Source organism: Schistocerca nitens, chromosome 4, assembly GCF_023898315.1.
Source record: "Schistocerca nitens isolate TAMUIC-IGC-003100 chromosome 4, iqSchNite1.1, whole genome shotgun sequence".
Lineage (NCBI taxonomy): Eukaryota > Metazoa > Arthropoda > Insecta > Orthoptera > Acrididae > Schistocerca > Schistocerca nitens.
Genome location: NC_064617.1, coordinates 805823445 through 805845562, shown reverse-complemented (window position 1 = coordinate 805845562; position 22118 = coordinate 805823445). Strand labels below are relative to the sequence as shown.

At 43.6% G+C, this 22118-nt stretch overlaps 1 pseudogene; it reads left to right on the top strand.

The window, feature by feature from the left end:
• Positions 1-553: 553 nt before the first annotated feature.
• Positions 554-671, top strand: LOC126253942 (5S ribosomal RNA; annotated as a pseudogene).
• Positions 672-22118: the final 21447 nt, after the last annotated feature.

The following is a 22118-nucleotide window of genomic DNA, read 5'->3' as shown; positions in this document are numbered from 1 at the left end:
CAACAGTCAGCATATATGCTGAACGGTCGTTGAGGAGACACAGTCGGTAGCCCCTTGGTTCATCTGGGCGTTCAGCCGCTCAATAGTGTCACGTCTATTTGCTCGTGCATATCTTCCGCAGAAACTGTTTACCCCTTTGACCTACGACCCTTGGTGCATCACATTTGCCTTGGCGCCGGTTTTGGATATTGTCATTTTGCCATGCACAGTATACTTTAACTATGAACACCTTAACAGTTTACAAACTTAGCTGTCTTCGAAATGCTTCCACCCTTGGCTCGAAAGCCAACGATCATGGCCTTTTGGAAAGATAAATCGCTTCGTTTCCACATGACGACAACATCTGTAGTGTGTTCAGCGTCTCCCGAGCACGCTTTATACACGCTCCATTGCCAGTGTTGCCACGTGCCGTCTGTGAGTGGTTATTGCACTACTGTACGATGATGTCGAACACATGCGATGGTCACCTTGATGTGACTGAACCATGAAGCTGCACTAGCTCTCGTGCCTCTAGCTGTAAGGTCTGCCACTACTGGTTACCTTCTACCATTACGCCAACAGCCTTGCCGCAGTGGTAACACCGATTCCCGTCAGATCACCGAAGTTAAGCGCTGTCGGGCTGGGCTAGCACTTGGATGGGTGACCATCTGGTTTGCCGAGCGCTGTTGGCAAGTGGGGTGCACTCAGCCCTTGTGAGGCAAACTGAGGAGCTACTTGACTGAAAAGTAGCGGCTCCAGTGCTGACCACATGTCCAGCCTGTGGGCTGAGGGTGACACGGCGGCTGGTCGGTACCATTAGGCCTTCCAAGGCCTGTTCGCACGGTATCTTAGTTTAGTTTTAGTTTTTTCTACCATTACAATTAACTGGGAGGTTTGATGTACTCTTGGACTCTGAACCAAAATTCTGTCAGTCTAATGCATTGTTTGTTGTGCATACATTTTCAAACGGCTTGACAGCACTAATTAAACAATAATGGAAACAAATTAGAGGGATGCGTTTCCTTCATCCAGCGAGAGCTAGTCTGGTAAAGTGTTATTAGGATAATCCGTTTCCAGTGGACAACTCTGGAAGTTAGGCCCATGATATGGATCGTTGAATAAAACGTGTGTACATCGTACATGCTGCAGAAGATTAGTTACGGAAGGCTGTGGCTCCATGTGAGGCTTTTAAAGACGGAGTATCTGGCTAGTTGCCTTGTCGCTGCGCTTATGTGTCGTCTGCTGGAGGCACCGCCTGCCGTCTGAGTGGCTTGATTTGAATTTATATTGCCGCTCGGGCGCTTATCAACGCCGGTGATACATCGTGTCGTCGTCTGCACCGCGGTGGCGCTGTCTCCGCTGAAAGCTCTTTCCGCGCTCTTCGTTTTTACAGCTCCGAAGCGTAAACACCCTGTACTTTAAAGTTAAAAATGCAGCGTTTCCACATTTCTGCAAAATCAGATGTAGACTAGAAATCGTGTGATCGGCTGACACTCCTGCCGCTGATAACTGAACGAGTCGGTTTCTCACAGCGAACACCGGTTTGTGTAGCCGCTTAATGTACAGATTTGTTATTTCCAACGTACTTGTTTTATAAGGAAAGGGCTAAAGTACACAGCTTAAGGAAAACCTGTCCAAGGATAGTGCGCAACAGAATTAAAGGATAACTTTTTCGAAGCCCCGAAATTGCATCGCCAATGGCTTGCCGCAGCGGTAACGCCGGTTGCCGTCAGATCACCAAAATTAAGTGCTGTTGGGCTTGTCTGGCGCCTGGATGTGTGAATGTGCAGGTCTGCCGAGCGCTGTTGGCAAGCGTAATGCACTTAGCCCTCGTGAGGCCAACTGAGGAGTTTCTTGGCTGGTAACGACGGGTTCTGGAAGAGCGGTGTGTTGGCAACATGTCTCTCAATGCCCGCATCCAATGGCACCTGAGGACTGAGGATGACATGGAGGTCGGTCGGTTCCATTGAGCTTTCCGAAGATTTTAGGATGGAAAAATTACCTCCCATAGCGAATTTTGGGATTTCCTCTGTAATGGCACAAAAATGTGGCGCCCTTCGATGCCACACTCCGGCTCTACGATGCATCAAACAGTAATGTGTCGATAGATGAAGGAATAAGGCCACGGATCATTCAAGGTGAATTAATGAAATCACACAGGCACTAAAATTCAACGAAATTCTGCCGTGACTCACGATGATAAGGTTTTCACAGCCCCTCTTACCCAAATTTCACCCGTTCTGTTGTCGTCTCGGCGATGGAGGTCATAACTGCGACGCGCAACGTTGAAATAAAGCGCTTTTGCTTACGTGTGGCCTAGAAAAACATTCGACATACACCGTCGCTCAGAATCAGAACGGAAAAGCCTCGGGAAGTGGCATAAAGAACTTTAATGGAACCACTGATTTCCGCACATTTCGCGGTGGAAAAAGACTATTCGAAGTGCGGCGAGCAATAGGACGAATCTCTTGACAACCTCTGACAAATTGAAAACAGCGGAACCAATACCAGACGGAGTAAACGTTAAAGGAAAGAAGCGGAATGAACGTAGACGATTAAATGTGTACAACGAATAGTGTTTCTGTCACATGCATGTAAACGGTCGTAAATATAGTGGCCGTAAATAGGTGCTAAACGACGGGGAATGGAGACGAGACTCATACACTGCCAGTGACAAACGATTCCAAACCCGACAGGAATTACTGGTCCTAGTGAACGCAAGTCCATCTCAAGCTGCTTGTCCAACATTTGGATTTATGACGCCCTGTTGTATGGCATTTCATGATATCAGAAATCGTCGGTGTTTGCATGCAGAATTCTTACTTTAAATTTCTCCAAATATAAAAACCAGAGGTGCCAAGTCTCGTGAAAGTGCGGGGCATTTTGTGTTTTCAAGCGACAAACCAAACTACCTCCTAACGTTCTTTTAAGAGTCGTAATGTAATGATCTGCATAGAAAGGAGCGAACATCCATAATTTTAGTATTACCTGAACTTCCTTGATTGTTGAAAAAGCCTGCACCGCACCATGGCCGATCTAGACCGATGAGTATCCTATTCACTCAGCATTTCAGTATAAGTTTGTTTAAATAATTGCATTACATTGGCTCATATAAAGTATGGTTACACTTGTTATCATCAGATCATTTTGATACTAAAAGACTAAATGTTTATGTAATCATTTTGACTTGGATGGGCAACATTGTATCGAGTAATTAAGAAAATATTTCTTTTATAAATACATCGTATTACCGATGCCATCGGAACGAGATGTAATTTTTTCTTATATTTCGTATAACACAAAATTTCAGATACAGTCAATACTCTGTAACAAATATTTTTATAAATACGTGCGATATGGATGCAAAGTGTGTTTCTTGTTTTTTTATATTTCTATTAATACCAGTTTTATGAAAATAAACATGTTAATAACATTTTCATTATCCATCTGCTAGTGGATGCTTCTTTCTGGTTTTAACATAATTACTGAACTCATTTCAATATTTAAACATGCCATTGTAATTTTACCTAAATCTATTACGTTTTACTAATTAAATATCTTTTTTAAAGACTGTAAAACACAAATTACAGTAATAAAAAGGGCGCTAGTTACTACGAGGACGTAGCCAAAGTGCAGGTGGCGTTAGAGGGGGGTGTCCAAGGGGGACAAAACTACGCCCTTCCCCCCCCCCCCCCCTCTGCCAGTCACCTAAATGAAATTACACACAACCTCCTTTCGTATAGTGAAATTGAAAGGTGTTTAGAGTTCAACCACACTACGGGAAAGGGGTATCTATCCCTATTTTATCCACCCATCCAAAACCAATTGTTGGCCTTTATTGAACTTAGTTGTTGTTTTGATAATCAGTTCAACTCGTGCTTGCAGCTGAATATACTGTACGTGTTACTGTTTATTGTTTTTGCTTTTTTTATAAAACGCATGTTAACCATCAGCTGTTTATTTGTTCCATTAGTAATCTAGCGGGTTCGGTTATTAACCATCACCCAGGATGTAGGGTACAACAGAGTAGTTACAAGCATCACCTATTCCTTTGAAGCTGAACAATATGGGATGTTTTTAACTAACCTGTTATAACTAACTGCTCAAATAAACAGCTGATGGTTAAAAAGCGTTTTAGAAAAATTTTTACGGCTGTTGAACCCAACCTTATGGAAACATATTGTTTTGTGTTTGTATTGTTGTAAGAGCTGCTACAGAGATGTGACAGAAGTCATGGGATACCTTCTAATATCGTGTCGGTGCTCCTTTTCCCCGCGTAGCACCGCAGCTCGACGTGGTACGGACTGATCAAGGCACTGGAAGACACCTGCAGAAATATTGATCCATTCTGCCTCTATAGACGTCCATAACTGCACAAGTGTTGTCTGTGCAGCATTTTGTGCACGAACTGCCCTCTCTGTTATGTCCCATAAATGTTCTATGGGATTCATGTCGGCGATCTGGGTGGCCAAATCATTTGCTCGAACTGTCCAGAATGTTTTTCAAACCAATCGCCAACAAAAGTGGCCCGGGAAGATGGCGTACTGTCATCCATAAAAATTCCATCGTTGTTTGGTAACATGAAGTCCATGAATAGCTGCAATGGTCTGTAAGTAGCCGAACATACCAGAGGGTGGCGTCGCAAGTATGTGGGCTGCAATGTAAGCCGGTAGAGTATTATACGGTCAGTAACGGACGAGTTGTGTCCTGCAGACTGACGTCACGAGCATCTGTTGCAGCTGCGCGTGTGAAAGCAGTGCAGTAGCGCTGGCAGGCCACTTACATTATACGAAACTAAAAATATTAATAACTAATAAAGGAATCACCTGAGGAACGTCATATTTGATGTACTTAATTCTGTTGTGAAAACAAACAATATGTCAAAGTCTGATATCAAAAATAGTTGTATTTTGGAAGTTGGTAAATTTCCAAAAAAAAACAAAAAAACGTAATTTTCCGACAGACAAGAATTTAAATAAATAGTCATGTAATAGTTTACATGCAGTGACTATGTACGATGATCTGATAACACTTTCAGTGTTCATATATAAATTTGGAAAGTTTTTAGTTTCAGAAAACCTCTGTGACTTTTCTATAATAATAATTTCAAGAATTCTAAGTAAATATGTGTAATGTGTGTTAGGGATGTGTGAATGAGAATGCGTGCGTGAGAGTATGTGGGTCATTCGGCATTATTACAAAATCATTCATGTAATTCTCTACAGGAACTGGCAAGTGTTCCAACTCTGTAACGTGGGAACGAATCCACTAGTGTTCCCCTACTAGTGAATGTCGGATGTCCAAGTATGTATGCTTATGTATAAGACAGCCAGAACATTCGCGACTACATAATAAATTTCCAGATGTAGAGCAAAGCTTGTAGTCCATTTTGTTTTGTTTATTTAATTACAGAGTTTTGTGTTACTTAGTTTGATGACGTCAATGAGCCTAGAGAAGTGGTTGGTGCTTGCTAGATTTTGGCGCGAGCCGCGCCCTAGAAATGAGTTCTCATTGGTCGTAAGTGCTGACAGCCAATGAGAAGCGAGACGGTAGGCTGCCTAGCGAGAAGATATAGTTTTGAGTAGGGGGAGAGTGAGGGGGAGTCGCGAGCTAGCTTTGATTGGAGGCGGTTATGCTGGATGCGACTTTTTGCGTCATGTGTAAGATGATATCTTGGGATGCCTTCTGCTTTATGGTCCAGTGTTAATGGTATCTGGTAGTGACCAGAAACTGTTTATGAAAACTTGAGAGTGTTGTGATAATTCGTTCCGACGGAAATCACGAGTGAACTTTGAATTACACAGGGTGTTGCAAAAAGGTACGGCCAAACTTTCAGGAAACATTCCTCACACACAAATAAAGAAAAGATTTTATGTGGACATGTGTCCGGAAACGCTTAATTTCCATGTTAGAGCTCATTTTAGTTTTGTCAGTATGTACTGTACTTCCTCGATTCACCAACAGATGGCCCAATTGAAGGAAGGTATTGTTAACTTCGATGCCTGTGTTGACATGCGACTCATTGCTCTACAGTACTAGCATCAAGCACATCAGTACGTAGGATCAACAGGTTAGTGTTCATCACGAACGTGGTTTTGCAGTCAGTGCAATGTTTACAAATGCGGAGTTGGCAGATGCCCATTTGAGGTATGGATTAGCACGGGGCAGTAACCGTGGCGCGGTACGTTTGAATCGAGACAGATTTCCAGAACGAAGGTATCCCGACGGGAAGACGTTCGAAGCAATTGATTGGCGTCTTAGGGAGCGCGGAACATTCCAGCATATGTTCGCGACTGGGGAAGACCTAGAACGACGAGGACACCTGCAATGGACGAGGCAATTCTTCTTGCAGTGGACGATAACCCTAATATCAGCGTCAGAGAAGTTGCTGCTGTACAAGGTAACGTTGACCACGTCACTGGATGGAGAGTGCTACGGGAGAACCAGTTGTTTCCGTACCATGTACAGCGTGTGCAGGCACTACCAGCAGCTGATTGGCCTCCATGGGTACACTTCTCCGAATGGTTCATCCGACAATGTGTCAATCCGCATTTCAGTGCAAATGTTCTGTTTAGGGATGAGGCTTCATTCCAACGTGATCAAATTGTGAACTTTCACAATCAACATGCGTGAGCTGACGAGAATCCGCACGCAATTCTCCAATCACGTCATCAACACAGATTTTCTGTGAACGTTTGGGCAGGCATTGTTGGTGATGTCTTGATTGGGCCTCATGTTCTTCCATCTACGCTCAATGGAGCGAAATCATGATTTCATACAGGATACTCTACCTGTGCCGCTAGAACATGTGCCTTTACAAGTACGACACAACATGTGGTTCATGCACGATGGAGCTCCTGCACAATTCAGTCCAAGTGTTCGTACGCTTCTCAACAACAGATTCGGTGACCGATGGATTGGTAGAGGCGGACCAATTCCATGGCCTCCACGCTCTCCTGACCTCAACCCTCTTGACTTTCATTTATGGGGGCATTTGAAAGCTCTTGTCTACGCAACCCCGGTACCAAATGTAGAGAGTCTTCGTGCTCGTATTGTGGACGGCTGTGATACAATACCCCATTCTCCAGGGGTGCATCAGCGCATCAGGGATTCCATGCGACGGAGGGTGGATGCACGTATCCTCGCCAACTGAGGACATTTTGAACATTTCCTGTAACAAAGTGTTTGAAGTGACGCTGGTACGTTCTGTTGCTGTGTGTTTCCATTCCATGATTAATGTGATTTGAAGAGAAGTAATAAAATGAGCTCTAAGATGGAAAGTAGGCGTTTCCGGACACATGTCCACATAACATATTTTCTTCTTTGTGTGTGAGGAATGTTTCCTGAAAGTTTTGCCGTAGCTTTTTGTAACACCCTGTATAGCGTGGTGGTACTAAGTATATTCTTACTGAGTATTTTATGGCGAGCATAAACTTTAACTAAAGACAACCACTGAATATCGTGTGCAGAAACAATTGGCCGATCATTGACTGTGTAACAAGTAGTTGGTTTCGGAATTTGGGAAGGTAAAAGTTCTGGCTGTTGGTATGGTATGGTGATAACTGTGAGCAGAAACTTAAGTGACTTTCGTAAATGTGGGCTGATGATCTTGCTTCACGGCAATAAGGATCTATAGAAGGTTTAAATTTAAACTTCATGTTTAAAGTACGAGTGACATCCCCTTTCCGAATCATGTCTTTAAAGTACATAGACAATTTTCAGCAAATTTTACTTATAGCGGCCTCCGGCGTGTAGTTATGAGGTTACAGTTTCCTCAACACTCCTTTCCTGTGATCTCCTAAGTAGCTGCAGTCAGGAGTTTACGTGCGAAGATCTACCGCTGTAAAGAGGTAGGTGAACAAAAATTATAAAAGAACTTGCATTGCAGCAGCAACGTATAATCCGTTGCAATTGGTGCATCGCATCGCACGCACATAAGAAAAAAAAAAAAAAAACGTCGCAATTGGTTCATCGGCCGGGAAGGATAATGAAACATTTCATTAAAAGCTGTAGTGTGTGTGTAACCGGACGATAAAAAAGTGTTCGAGAATAAATAGGAACTGGGGAAAGGAAAAATATTAAATGTGAACTATCGCCACGTGGACGGAAAGATAGTGATAGCCCATGAACTGTGAGTGTGTTTGATGTGCATGGCGGACGAACTTTGCAGTTATGTCGCGCCGACTGAAGTAGCTGATAATGGCGATATCTGGCAGACTACGAGCTACGAGACGACGCGACGGCGGCAGCGGAAGCAGTCGGCAGCGCTGACCGGAGTGGTGGCCCGTAAACTGGTACGGCCGCCCAGAGCATGGTGATCGGACCCGCAGCCTCAGCTAGCCGTGTTGGAGACATCAGAAGCTCAAAGTTAACTAGTGTGTTTTTTAAAACTTTGTGTGTGTGTGTGTGTGTGTGTGAAAAAAAAAACTGAATAAAATGGCCGAGTGTAAGCAAGCAAATGTAGAGGACGAAGTGAGGGTAGATAGGGGGAAAGAAGAAGGGGAAGAGATTTTTCATCCCATGAACTTCAGCTTGGATGTGTTCCCAACCCAATTTCAGTAGTAGTTTGACAGAGTCATTAAGTGTTAATTATGGATCGGAGGTGGAACAGAATGTATCAGATCCCAGTGTTTCAGATCTACCTGTGGCAGTAGCTAATATTAATGGAGACATTGTATCAGTAAATGATGAGATGAAAGATAGTGTGGCATGTATGTTAATGAGTCTATTGGCAAAATTGAATGGTTTAAATGCTAATATGGCGAAAATGGATTTTAATATGACGAAAATGGGTACCTCATTAAGTGATGAGATGGAAGCTAAAATGACGAAAATGGGTACCTCATTAAGTGAGGAGATGGAAGCTAATATGACCAAATTAGGTTCCGATATGACAAAAATTGGTTCTGAGATAGATTCATAAATGAGTGGGTTAGAGTCAAAAATGAGTAATATGGGTGAGGAAATAGAATCTAAGCTGGATTAAAAAAATTTCAGATCTAAGAGATTGTTGGAAGCACGACATGGCAGTGCTTAGTAATAATGTAAAAATTGAAATAAATCAGGTTAAACAGGAATGTACGCAAACTATTGTTCAGGTAAAAAGTGAATTAAATACACAAATCGAACAAGTTACTGATGACCACCAGCAATTTAAAGTGCATGTAAATACAGAAATAGTCAAGGCTCGTGAATATATCAAAGGGGTATAAAATTATAGTGAAATAAATCACGCTGCCTTAGAATGTAAATTGAAGGAAAATAAAGATAAGTGTGACAAACTTGGGGCTCAGGTAATAAATAAAGTCACTGGCTTGGAAACTCATATTAATCAATTCAGTGAAAGTATGAATGAGCTATTGTGTGAGCATGACTGTCAGCTACCTAAAGTAGAACAGTGTGTTACTAGCAGTAGTGGTATCATTATGTCTAGTGGAATAGTAGAATCCACTGAGATTGCTTATGTCACCTATCGACAGTTTCTCAAGTTTGATCCCAATAAAAGTGTACATCCACGTGAGTTTTGGAATTACTTTAAGGATATCTTGCCCAAAGTGTGGAGTGATAAGCAGAAGATCGGATTTATTACTTCAAACTTAATGGGGGAGGCAAGAATCTGGGGGAACATGGCCTCAGAAAAATATACTACAGTACAGGAATTTGAACACGCTTTCTTTGAGGAGTACTGGGGTAAGCGAAAACAAATGGATGTACTTAACCGTTTCTGGTCTGAGGAAAAATACGACCCCAAGAAAGAAGGAATAAAAAGATTTGTACAAAGGTGGGTAACTACTCTATCCTAACTTAGTAATAAAGTAGAAAAGGAGCAAATCATTTTGGGGGTAGAAAATAAGCTACCTTGGAATTGGAAGAATAAAATAATATCTGCACCTAGAGACAATGTAGATAAATTTGTACAATATCTAGAACGCGTTGAATCAATCTCAAAGAGGAGGAAAGTGCGAGAAGAGACTATCGTCCTCCTATTAGGCAGAATGACAACCGCACTGATGTAAATGTAAGCAGAATGAGTGTGCAGAGAGGAGGTGGATATCGAGGTAGGTCACGAGGGAGAGGCAGGACATATGACAATCGGGTCAGTGACCGGGGGCAGTATGGAGACGGCCGACAGATGTCAGGAGGTGATGCAACAAGCTGGCGAAGGACGTCCGTTAGCGGTGACGCACCACGGTCGGAAAATTTGTAGTTGTCTACGATTATGCTAGCGTTCGTAGACAACGGCATTCCCAGTTAAACCCGCTGGCAAAACCATCCATAAGAAAAGCACCAGTAAAACCACTTAGCATTAATATAGTTGCTACGAAAGAAGGGAGGAATAACAGGGGAGCAACAAGAGACAGCAGAATTAATTAAAGTAGAGTTAATAGGGCACAATAAGAAAAAGAACACGCTTGTCGAAGAAGTAAGTACTGATAATAAGGTTTTGAATCAGGAGGTGAAGGTAAATCTGCACAGCGAAAGAGATGAGGATCTGTCTGACAGTGGTGGAAACAGAAATGAAGCAGAGGTCAAAGATGTGCTTAATAGGTTATTTGAAGTAGTTGAGGGTCGTGAAGAAGAAGAGAAGAAGGAAGAAGTGGAGGATATATATATTGCTGAGGACACCTGGGTTAGGGTCGCAGAAACAGAGGTGAGTAAAGGAAGAGAGACACTAGAGAGACATTTCGATTTAGCACTAGTGGACAGACTGCTAGGAGCTGCCACTAATAATAGGGATAATATTAAGCATGAGGGAGAGCCTGTAAGCGTGAATGTGATATACACCCAGAAGACAGGTTTTGACAGAAGGAAAACGGTGCAGGATTTATTAGATGAAGTAAAACATGAAATCAAAAAAGAGTACTTAGAACAGCCAATAATAAAGTGTATTAAATGAAAAGGTAAAGTGTTTAATAGATACAGGATCAGATGTGTGTGCTGTGTCAAACATTTTGTGAATGGACTCCCAGATAATAAACAAGTAGTAAATATGCCAGTAAGTGGCTTAAATATAGTTGTAGCAACAGGAAAAATCCAGAAGGTGGTAAAGCAAGAAGTATTCCTACCCATAGTTGTAAAGGGGGCAGTAATTAAGCAGAACTTCTCAGTAATAAGTGGACTAAGGGTAGACATGCTGGTGGGCGCTGATTTTCTTAGTAAACATGAAGAATGGGTAAATTTCGGGACAAATGATGTAGTAGTTAGAATTAATGGTAACCTTATAACAATACCCTTCATAGGTAAGAGACCATGTGACGATACAGAACTGAATGACTTTCCAATCCGTATTTGCAAGACCACAAAACTGATGGAAGGCTACAATGAGTATGGCGGAGGTAAAGAAGTGGATCCATCTGAGTTGGATAGCGTCAGAGATGAAAATACCTCAGAGGGCTTTGCACTCTTTGCAGAGCTAATTGCGTGACGAACACTAGGTCCCGAGTCGTATGACAGTACTATTTCCTTTCATTTCATGTCATTTCATGTCAACCTTCCCCTTATTTCATTCATAACTTTTTTCTGTCTTCTTTCCTTCTTCACTATCTAGCGTTAGAGAGAGTACCAGGAGGTTGTTTTGGGAAGAGAGGAAGGGTGTGGCCTGCAAAATGTCAGTAAAGGAGAGAGAGGTTAGGTGTTACCTGCGCAATTGTAGTATTAAGTATGTGAATAAATGGCGTGAGAAGCTCGGGAGGTTGTTTTGGTAAGGGAGGTTAAGGTATGATACAGAGCAGCTAGGCTGTCTGTAAAATAATGGTAATATGTTGTAAGAAGTATATTTGTGTAAGGTAATGAGAAAATGTTTCAGTAAGAATGTATGTGAGGAAATAATTACAGAGCAGCAAGGCTGGCTGTAAAACGATGGTAATGTGTAACAGAGCAGTAAAAGTGTTGCCTGCTAAATAATAATAAACAAAGGAGTGAGAGGCAAGGTGTTGCCTGCTCAGTGTTGGTAAAAGAAGGAGAGGCTATGTTTGTAAACAGAGTGAGGTAATGTAAGTAAACGAAAACAGGATCAAAGCTTAAAAACAGGTGGATGTACAAATGAGAGAAGTGAGAAGGAACCTGACGTAACCCAGAATAAATTGAGACGTTATTAACCTGAGTGAGTGTAGTATGGATATGACTATGTAACAAATTCTGAATGGGACTAGAGAAACCTGATGTTTAATTTTGTGAAACCTGAGTTGGAGGTTATTGTAACAGAGCAGCAAAAGGCTGGTTTGAGAAACCCTAAGTTGACTTTAGTCAAGAGGAACCCATATATGAATCTGAACCATTCAAGTGCCCCAGAAGTCAATAGAACAATTTTAAGATTAGTAGTTTTAAGGAATGTGTAGTGTTTATATGCGTTTTCAGATGATGTTTTTCTTGTACAGGACTGCAGGAGATGGCCTGGAGAAAAATGGTATATATATGAATACTTTTGTGTTTTGTAAGGTTATGTGGTGTACTGGATTTGGAGAGCCATAAGCACTGGCTGAAATTTGAAGTGTATTTATGTGCTATTTGTTAGAAATAATTTGTATATATTAATATGTAACAGTAACTTGTTTGATTCATTGCGATGAAAAAAAATTGAAGAAAAATTAATAGTATATGTGCCGCTTTGGTACTGCTTGTAGGAAAGTTAGTTCACTTTTAACTAAAAAAGGGTATTTGTAAATGGAAATATTGGAAAGAAAATTTTGCATGATGACCTGGAAAAGTAGAGTTATTCAGTAAGAGTCATGAAAACTATGATTAAAATAATTTTGAGAGGGTTATTGTGTTAGGTTAAGATGTAGCTTTTAAGGATGGAAACGGAGGCCCGCTGAATTTTTAAGGTGCGCTGGCGTAAGGTTGTAGTAGCACGAGACTCACATGGACCTCCAAAGCAGGACCGAGTCGGACAATGAGTGCTAGCAGAAGTGAAAAGTGTAAGTGTTCACAGGTGCTGCTCACCAAAGAGATTATGTTGTTAGTGTGCGTTTGATGTAAAAAGAGTGTATTGTAGGTTTGTTTCTTTTTCAGCAACTTGTAAAAAAAAACACACATATGAAGATTGTAACTTTTTTATTTCAGTATTGATGATTTAACATATATGTCTAGAGTTAATTGATAGTAGGTCATCAGCCCTAGATATTGATGAATGAAATGTATACAGAACCAGAAATGACAAATAATATCGGTTAAAGTAAATCTTTAATAGAAAAATATTAAGAAACAAAAATTTGTTAAGAAATTAAAAATTTTAGTTCCTCAGGAGGTGTGTGGCATCGCCACTAGTGTGCGATCGCCCATTTGTCTATTAAAAGCTTTACTTCAGAATGTATGTGGGCTCCAATGTAAGCCGGTAGAGTATTATACACGGTCAGTAACGGACGAGTTGTGTCCTGCAGACTGACGTCACGACCATCTGTTGCAGCTGCGCGTGTGAAAGCAGTGGAGTAGCGCTGGCAGGCCACTTACATTATACGAAACTAAAAATATTAATAACTAATAAAGGAATAACCTGAGGAACGTCATATTTGATGTACATCCTTCTGTTGTGAAAACAAACAATATGTCAAAGTCTGAGATCAAAAATAGTTGTATTTTGGAAGTTAGTAAAATTCCAAAAAAAAAACAAAAAAAAACGTAATTTTCCGACAGTCAAGAATTTAAATACAGTCATGTAATAGTTCACCTTCAGTGACTATGTACAATGATCTGATAACACTTCCAGTGTTCATATATAAATTTGGAAAGTTTTTAGTTTCAGAAAACCTCTGTAACTTTTCTATAATAATAATTTCCAGAATTCTAAGTAAATATGTTTAATGTGAGTTAGGGTGCGTGTGAATGAGAATGTGTGCATGAGAGTATGTGGGACGTTCGGCATAATTAAACATGTGCGACTACGTAATAAATTTCCAGATGTTGAGTAAAGCTTATAGTTCATTTTGTTTTGTTTATTTAATTAGAGAGTTTTGTGTTACTTAATTTGATGACGTCAATGAGCCTAGAGAAGTGGTTGGTGCTTGCTAGATTTTGGCACGAGCCGCGCCCTAGAAGTGAGTTCTCATTGGTCGTAAGTGCTGACAGCCAATGACAAGCGAGACGGTTGGCCGCCTAGCGAGGAGATATAGTTTTGAGTAGAGGGAGGGTGAGGGGGAGTCGAGAGCTAGCTTTGTTTGGAGGCGGTTATGCTGGATTTGATTTTTCGAATTATGTGTAAGATGAAGTCTTGGGATGCCTTCCGCGTTATGGTCCAGTGTTAATGGTATCTGGTAGTGACCAGAAACTGTTTATGAAAACTTTATAGTGTTGTGATAATTCGTTCCGACGGAAATCGCAAGTGAACTTTGAATTATACAGCGTGGCGGTACTGAGTATATTCTTACTGAGTATTTTATGGCGAGCATAAACTTTAACTGTAATTGGCCGATCATTGACTGTGTTACAAGTAATTGGTTTCGGAATTTCGGAAGGTAAAGTTCTGGCTGTTTTAGCTATGGTGATAACTGTGAGCAGAAAGTTAAGTGATTTTCGTAAATGTGGGCTGATGATCTTGCTTCACGGTGATAAAGATCTATAGAAGGTTTAAATTTGAACTCCATGTTTAGAGTACGAGTGACATCCCCTTTCAGAATCATTTCTTTAAAGTACATACACAATTTTCAGCAAATTTTACTTATAGCTATGAGGTTACAGTTTCCTCAACACTGCTTTCCTGTGATCTCGTAAGTAGCTGCAGTCAGAAGTTTACGTGCGAAGATGTACCGCTGTAAAGAGGTAGGTGAACAAAAATTATAGAAGAACTTGCATTGCAGCAGCAACGTATAATCCGTCGCAATTGGTGCATCGCATCGCACGCACATAAAAAAAAAAAAAAAAAAAATACGTCGCAATTGGTGCATCGGCCGGGAAGGATAATGAAACAGTTCATTAAAAGCTGTAGTGTGTGTGTAACCGGACGATAAAAAAAAGGAATTCGCTTAAATACAGCCTTTCCGTTGTGGAATCACCACGAGCTTGCACAGTGCCTTGTCGACAAGTTGCGTGCACGGCATGTGGTGGTCTGCGTCACACTTGAAACCTGCTATCATATCTCACCAACTTAAATCTGGACTCTTGTGACCAGATCACATTTTTCCTGTGGTCTAGAGTCCTACTGATATGCTCTTGAGCTCAGAAGAGACCCTGCAAGCGATGTCGTGCTGTCAACATGGGGACTTGTGACGGTCGTCTGCTGACATAGCCTATCAACGCCAAACTTCACCGCACTGTCCTAACGTATACGATCGTCGTACATCCCACATTGATTTCTGCGCATAATTTACGCACTGTTGTTGTCTTTTAGCACTGAGAATTCTACTCAAACTCCGCAGCTCTTGGTTCTTAAATGAAGGCCAAACCATTCGCTCGAATTATCCAGAATGTTTTTCAAACCAATCTCGAACAAATGTGGCCCGATGGCATGTCACTCTCCGTACTGAGGGATAATGTCTGAAAATTGGTACTCTCGGCACACCCTTGAGACTGTGGTTTCTCGGAATACTGAATTCCCTAACGATTTCCAAAACGGAATATCCCACGTATCTAGCTCCAGCTACCATTCCCGGTTCAAAGTCTATTAATTCCTATCTAACAGCCATCTAGCTGCACATGAATCAGCTGAATATAAATGACAGCCCGACCAATGAACTGCCGTTTTGTACCACGTGTACGCGATATTATCGCCATCTATATACGTGCATGCCGCTATGCCATGACTTTTTGTCACCTCACTGTAATTATGGATAAGTTTGAAACAAGAAAGAAGGTCTCAGATTTTATTTCGTCCGCTAGTATCCGGTAGCATTGTGTAGCAAGGTAGTTGCGGAGTATCTTTGGGAGCGGCCGCTTTTTTGCTGAGTCGAGCACGGGACACGAAACTGTTATGTTGTGTCGTAGGTAACTCTGCATGTGAGAAAGACTGTTATTATGGAAGTTCAAGTGTTACTACACGTGCTATTACATTAATGATGAAATATGGAAGTGATTCAGAGGAAAGAGCGTAATTATGTAATTAAAAGTGAGCAGTGCCGCAGATAACGTATTTGTGTGTCCTCTTGTTGGGTGTCGCACAGCATCAATCATCCGCGCCGTGTTCGGTCTCCCCACATGAACAAATGTAAATCAGTAAAAATTAGTTACCACGAAAGAGTGCAATCAAATGACACTGTCTTGTAGCGAGCGTGAGAACGTGCGTTCGGTCATCCCGTTTCCGCATCATCAGTAATCAGCTTCGCCGCGACTGTTACGCGCACGCTCATACAGTTGTGAACTGTGAACTGTAATTTAAATTTAAGAGCAGTGTTATATCATTACTAGTGTCAAGGAGGACTGGTACGGTACCAAAAGAAATCGTGTATGCGTGGCAAGCGTAAGAACTTTCCTTCGATCATTCGGCTTCCGCATCATTTAACAATCATCCGCGCCGTGTTCGGTTGCTCGTAGGCTCGTCCAAGTGATATTGTGTACAGATAATTATCTAGAAGTTGGCGTAAACACTTGTGACTTAAACAGTGCAACCTGTGATTTTCATATCGTCTCAGATTAGGACAGTGTTGTGTTTGACGTTGACTGGCTCCCGTAACCTGGTTGCATGTTTAGATACATAATTTCAGTCAGGCCGATCAGCTGTGTGGAGCAGAACAATACGACCGCCGCGGGAATATCAGGTACGTGCTGTGGACAGAGCTCACGGTCAAGAAGCAGCGGCACTTATACCAATTAAGGGACTCCCCCTGGCATGTTACAGAATGTATCCCTTAGGACAGTGCGGCGAAGTCTGGCCTTAGTAGGCTATGTCAGCAGATGACCGTGACAGTCAGTAAGTAGAAAATACGTACGCACTACTGTAATAGCCTACTTACCTGTCTAATGCAGTTTAATGTTAGCATTGGAGACGTTACTTGGAGGCTAGGAGAACCTTGGGGTTGCAATATTTCAATATTTCACAACGCAGCGAGGTGTTAAATATCTTTATAAATAAAATGAATTTAAAGTCAGTGGATAAGAATGCTCTTGGATTTATGTGTATCACCCAAAAATAGCGTTGATCAACAAAAATAGAAACGGTGATGGTTCCATTTCTTTAAAAAAATTTATCATTAGTAGCCAAAATGGCAAAATATCGCTCAGTCCAGTCACCAAGGAGGTACTCAGTTACGAGAACGAGTTCCGATACGGAACATCGGTGGGACGGGGGGTGGGGGGGGGGTGGAGAGCGGAAGGTTCTCATGAGAGCACATTCTGTAGCCCGTCCGTTCCTAAAAGATTTGTTTGGTGGGGCGCTTGAATTCGTCCGAGCCGACTGCACCCTGCATCCCTCCTTCCCTTTTTCGTCCAAAATCTATTTACGCTTTCGTATTACTCTGATACCTGAAAACAGGAATTCGAAGCACAATTAAATCTTGAAATATGCACGCACTGTGCAACATGAGATGACGAAAAATGCAGAACTAAAAGAAAACGAGGAATGTCACATTCAATCATTTTTTGACGCATTCTATTTTACACTCCTGGAAATTGAAATAAGAACACCGTGAATTCATTGTCCCAGGAAGGGGAAACTTTATTGACACATTCCTGGGGTCAGGTACATTGCATGATCACACTGACAGAACCACAGGCACATAGACACAGGCAACAGAGCATGCACAATGTCGGCACTAGTACAGTGTATATCCACCTTTCGCAGCAATGCAGGCTGCTATTCTCCCATGGAGACGATCGTAGAGATGCTGGATGTAGTCCTGTGGAACGGCTTGCCATGCCATTTCCACCTGGCGCCTCAGTTGGACCAGCGTTCGTGCTGGACGTGCAGACTGCGTGAGACGACGCTTCATCCAGTCCCAAACATGCTCAATGGGGGACAGATCCGGAGATCTTGCTGGCCAGGGTAGTTGACTTACACCTTCTAGAGCACGTTGGGTGGCACGGGATACATGCGGACGTGCATTGTCCTGTTGGAACAGCAAGTTCCCTTGCCGGTCTAGGAATGGTAGAACGATGGGTTCGATGATGGTTTGGATGTACCGTGCACTATTCAGTGTCCCCTCGACGATCACCAGTGGTGTACGGCCAGTGTAGGAGATCGCTCCCCACACCATGATGCCGGGTGTTGGCCCTGTGTGCCTCGGTCGTATGCAGTCCTGATTGTGGCGCTCACCTGCACGGCGCTAAACACGCATACGACCATCATTGGCACCAAGGCAGAAGCGACTCTCATCGCTGAAGACGACACGTCTCCATTCGTCCCTCCATTCACGCCTGTCGCGACACCACTGGAGGCGGGCTGCACGATGTTGGGGCGTGAGCGGAAGACGGCCTAACGGTGTGCGGGACCGTAGCCCAGCTTCATGGAGACGGTTGCGAATGGTCCTCGCCGATACCCCAGGAGCAACAGTGTCCCTAATTTGCTGGGAAGTGGCGGTGCGGTCCCCTACGGCACTGCGTAGGATCCTACGGTCTTGGCGTGCATCCGTGCGTCGCTGCGGTCCGGTCCCAGGTCGACGGGCACGTGCACCTTCCGCCGACCACTGGCGACAACATCGATGTACTGTGGAGACCTCACGCCCCACGTGTTGAGCAATTCGGCGGTACGTCCACCCGGCCTCCCGCATGCCCACTATACGCCCTCGCTCAAAGTCCGTCAACTGCACATACGGTTCACGTCCACGCTGTCGCGGCATGCTACCAGTGTTAAAGACTGCGATGGAGCTCCGTATGCCACGGCAAACTGGCTGACACTGACGGCGGCGGTGCACAAATGCTGCGCAGCTAGCGCCATTCGACGGCCAACACCGCGGTTCCTGGTGTGTCCGCTGTGCCGTGCGTGTGATCATTGCTTGTACAGCCCTCTCGCAGTGTCCGGAGCAAGTATGGTGGGTCTGACACACCGGTGTCAATGTGTTCTTTTTTCCATTTCCAGGAGTGTATTTTAAAACAATGTGCAACAATAATTTACTACAAATTCTCCTGTGACTTGGTATAGGTCTCTGTGTTGAGGGGCTGAGCTAGCAATCCCTGGATTCACAAGGTGAGATGCTTTGAATCCAGCAGCCGGTAACCTTCAAGATGATTTTGTGTCTGGTTTCTCATTTTCAATTAATGCAAATGCCTGGGTTGGTCCCTTACTATACGCCACAGTCAGTTGCTTCCGAATACATTTCCTTCCTGACAGTTTCCAATTTCCTTAAAGATGACGCTCCTCGCCGTAAATGAAAAGAGTTGCATCGAAGGCGAGTCGAGCATCTCTTCTTCGGGGACTCTCGTTACTAAAGGCCCACATTCTCCTCATTTAGGCTCACACATTTGTAGGTCGTAACTTTCTTTAATATAGAAAATGATCTTTCTTACTTTGGAAGAAGTGACAGATGTGTACTAAAATGAGGAATTTTGGAAGGGTGTTTAGTTGGATCCTTCCAGATCCTGCGTATTTTCGCCACCAAAAATTGTTTTAGCTTCTCTGTCGAACGTAGATTTGTTAATTGCAAAATCCCTGTTGAAAATAATAACCGAGTTACAAAACATTTGCGCTCGTCCATTCCTGATCACTTCCTGATCTCAAACCAAGATTGAAAGAAGGAGATCGTAAAATGGCCTTGGAGGGTGAAGGGAGATTGGAGCATGACTGCTTCATAGCTGTTTCCCAAAATACAGCACTGCTGAGTAACGGGATTATATCTCCGCTTGGTGAAAACTCCGAGATCATTGTCGAATGAAATGGTTTGTAGTTCTTTACGGAAATTTTCTGAGTAAACGAAAAACATGCGTCTTTATGTGGTCCACTTTAACAAATCGGACTATACCTCTGACAAATTCTTGCCGTTGATTATTATAGACGCCACGCACAGAGGTTAGCTGCATGGAAACGCAAGGAATAAGGTCACTTTAACTGATGTCTGATATCTGTAATGTCAAGTACGCAGCTCGTAGTCGTGCGGTAGCGTTCTCACTTCCCGCGCCCGGGTTCACGGGTTCGATTCCCGGTGGGGTCAGGGATTTTCTCTGCCTCGTGATGACTGGGTGTTGTGTGATGTCATTAGGTTAGTTAGGTTGAAGTAGTTCTAAGCTCTAGGGGACTGATGACCATAGATGTTAAGTCCCATAGTGCTCAGAGCCATTTGAACCATTTTTGTAATGTCAAGTAATACATTGTGCTACTATATCTACGATGAGTCATCATGACCTGGAAGCAATTGGTATGTGAATGTAAGGTTTACAAGCTGATGTATTTGTGATCTGGATTTAATATAATTTTGATCCTTGATTCTCACTATATTCTTGTATTCATATGCACTCAAAACAATCACACAGGAGCCGAAATCGATCTGCAATAAACATTAAAAATTTACGATCGAAGCTCCCCTAACTACAATGTTGGATCTCATGAATACTGTCGTGGAGCAGGCTGACCCTGATGGAAACAAACGTGAGGTTATTAACATTTAGTCACTGTTCGAAGAGTTTAGGAGATCACGACAGACTAAAACACTGAGATTAATTTATTAATTGCTTTGTAGATGAGAATTGCGACACTGGAGAAACAAAATCTTGCCACGAACTTCTAATAACAAGTTGCTTTCGAATTCATTCATCCTGGGACGACAGGCCCGGTAACGAGTTGGCTTCACATACACTCCTGGAAATGGAAAAAAGAACACATTGACACCGGTGTGTCAGACCCACCATACTTGCTCCGTACACTGCGAGAGGGCTGTACAAGCAATGATCACACGCACGGCACAGCGGACACACCAGGAACCGCGGTGTTGGCCGTCGAATGGCGCTAGCTGCGCAGCATTTGTGCACCGCCGCCGTCAGTGTCAGCCAGTTAGCCGTGGCATACGGAGCTCCATCGCAGTCTTTAACACTGGTAGCATGCCGCGACAGCGTGGACGTGAACCGTATGTGCAGTTGACGGACTTTGAGCGAGGGCGTATAGTGGGCATGCGGGAGGCCGGGTGGACGTACCGCCGAATTGCTCAACACGTGGGGCGTGAGGTCTCCACAGTACATCGATGTTGTCGCCAGTGGTCGGCGGAAGGTGCACGTGCCCGTCGACCTGGGACCGGACCGCAGCGACGCACGGATGCACGCCAAGACCGTAGGATCCTACGCAGTGCCGTAGGGGACCGCACCGCCACTTCCCAGCAAATTAGGGACACTGTTGCTCCTGGGGTATCGGCGAGGACCATTCGCAACCGTCTCCATGAAGCTGGGCTACGGTCCCGCACACCGTTAGGCCGTCTTCCGCTCACGCCCCAACATCGTGCAGCCCGCCTCCAGTGGTGTCGCGACAGGCGTGAATGGAGGGACGAATGGAGACGTGTCGTCTTCAGCGATGAGAGTCGCTTCTGCCTTGGTGCCAATGATGGGCGTATGCGTGTTTGGCGCCGTGCAGGTGAGCGCCACAATCAGGACTGCATACGACCGAGGCACACAGGGCCAACACCCGGCATCATGGTGTGGGGAGCGATCTCCTACACTGGCCGTACACCACTGGTGATCGTCGAGGGGACACTGAATAGTGCACGGTACATCCAAACCGTCATCGAACCCATCGTTCTACCATTCCTAGACCGGCAAGGGAACTTGCTGTTCCAACAGGACAATGCACGTCCGCATGTATCCCGTGCCACCCAACGTGCTCTAGAAGGTGTAAGTCAACTACCCTGGCCAGCAAGATCTCCGGATCTGTCCCCCATTGAGCATGTTTGGGACTGGATGAAGCGTCGTCTCACGCGTTCTGCACGTCCAGCACGAACGCTGGTCCAACTGAGGCGCCAGGTGGAAATGGCATGGCAAGCCGTTCCACAGGACTACATCCAGCATCTCTACGATCGTCTCCATGGGAGAATAGCAGCCTGCATTGCTGCGAAAGGTGGATATACACTGTATTAGTGCCGACATTGTGCATGCTCTGTTGCCTGTGTCTATGTGCCTGTGGTTCTGTCAGTGTGATCATGTAATGTGTCTGACCCCAGGAATGTGTCAATAAGGTTTCCCCTTCCTGGGACAATGAATTCACGGTGTTCTTATTTCAATTTCCAGGAGTGTATTTATTCGCGTGCGTAGCTGAGCAGATGTTGCGTCACAACTTAAACAAAGATCTTAACGACTCCGGC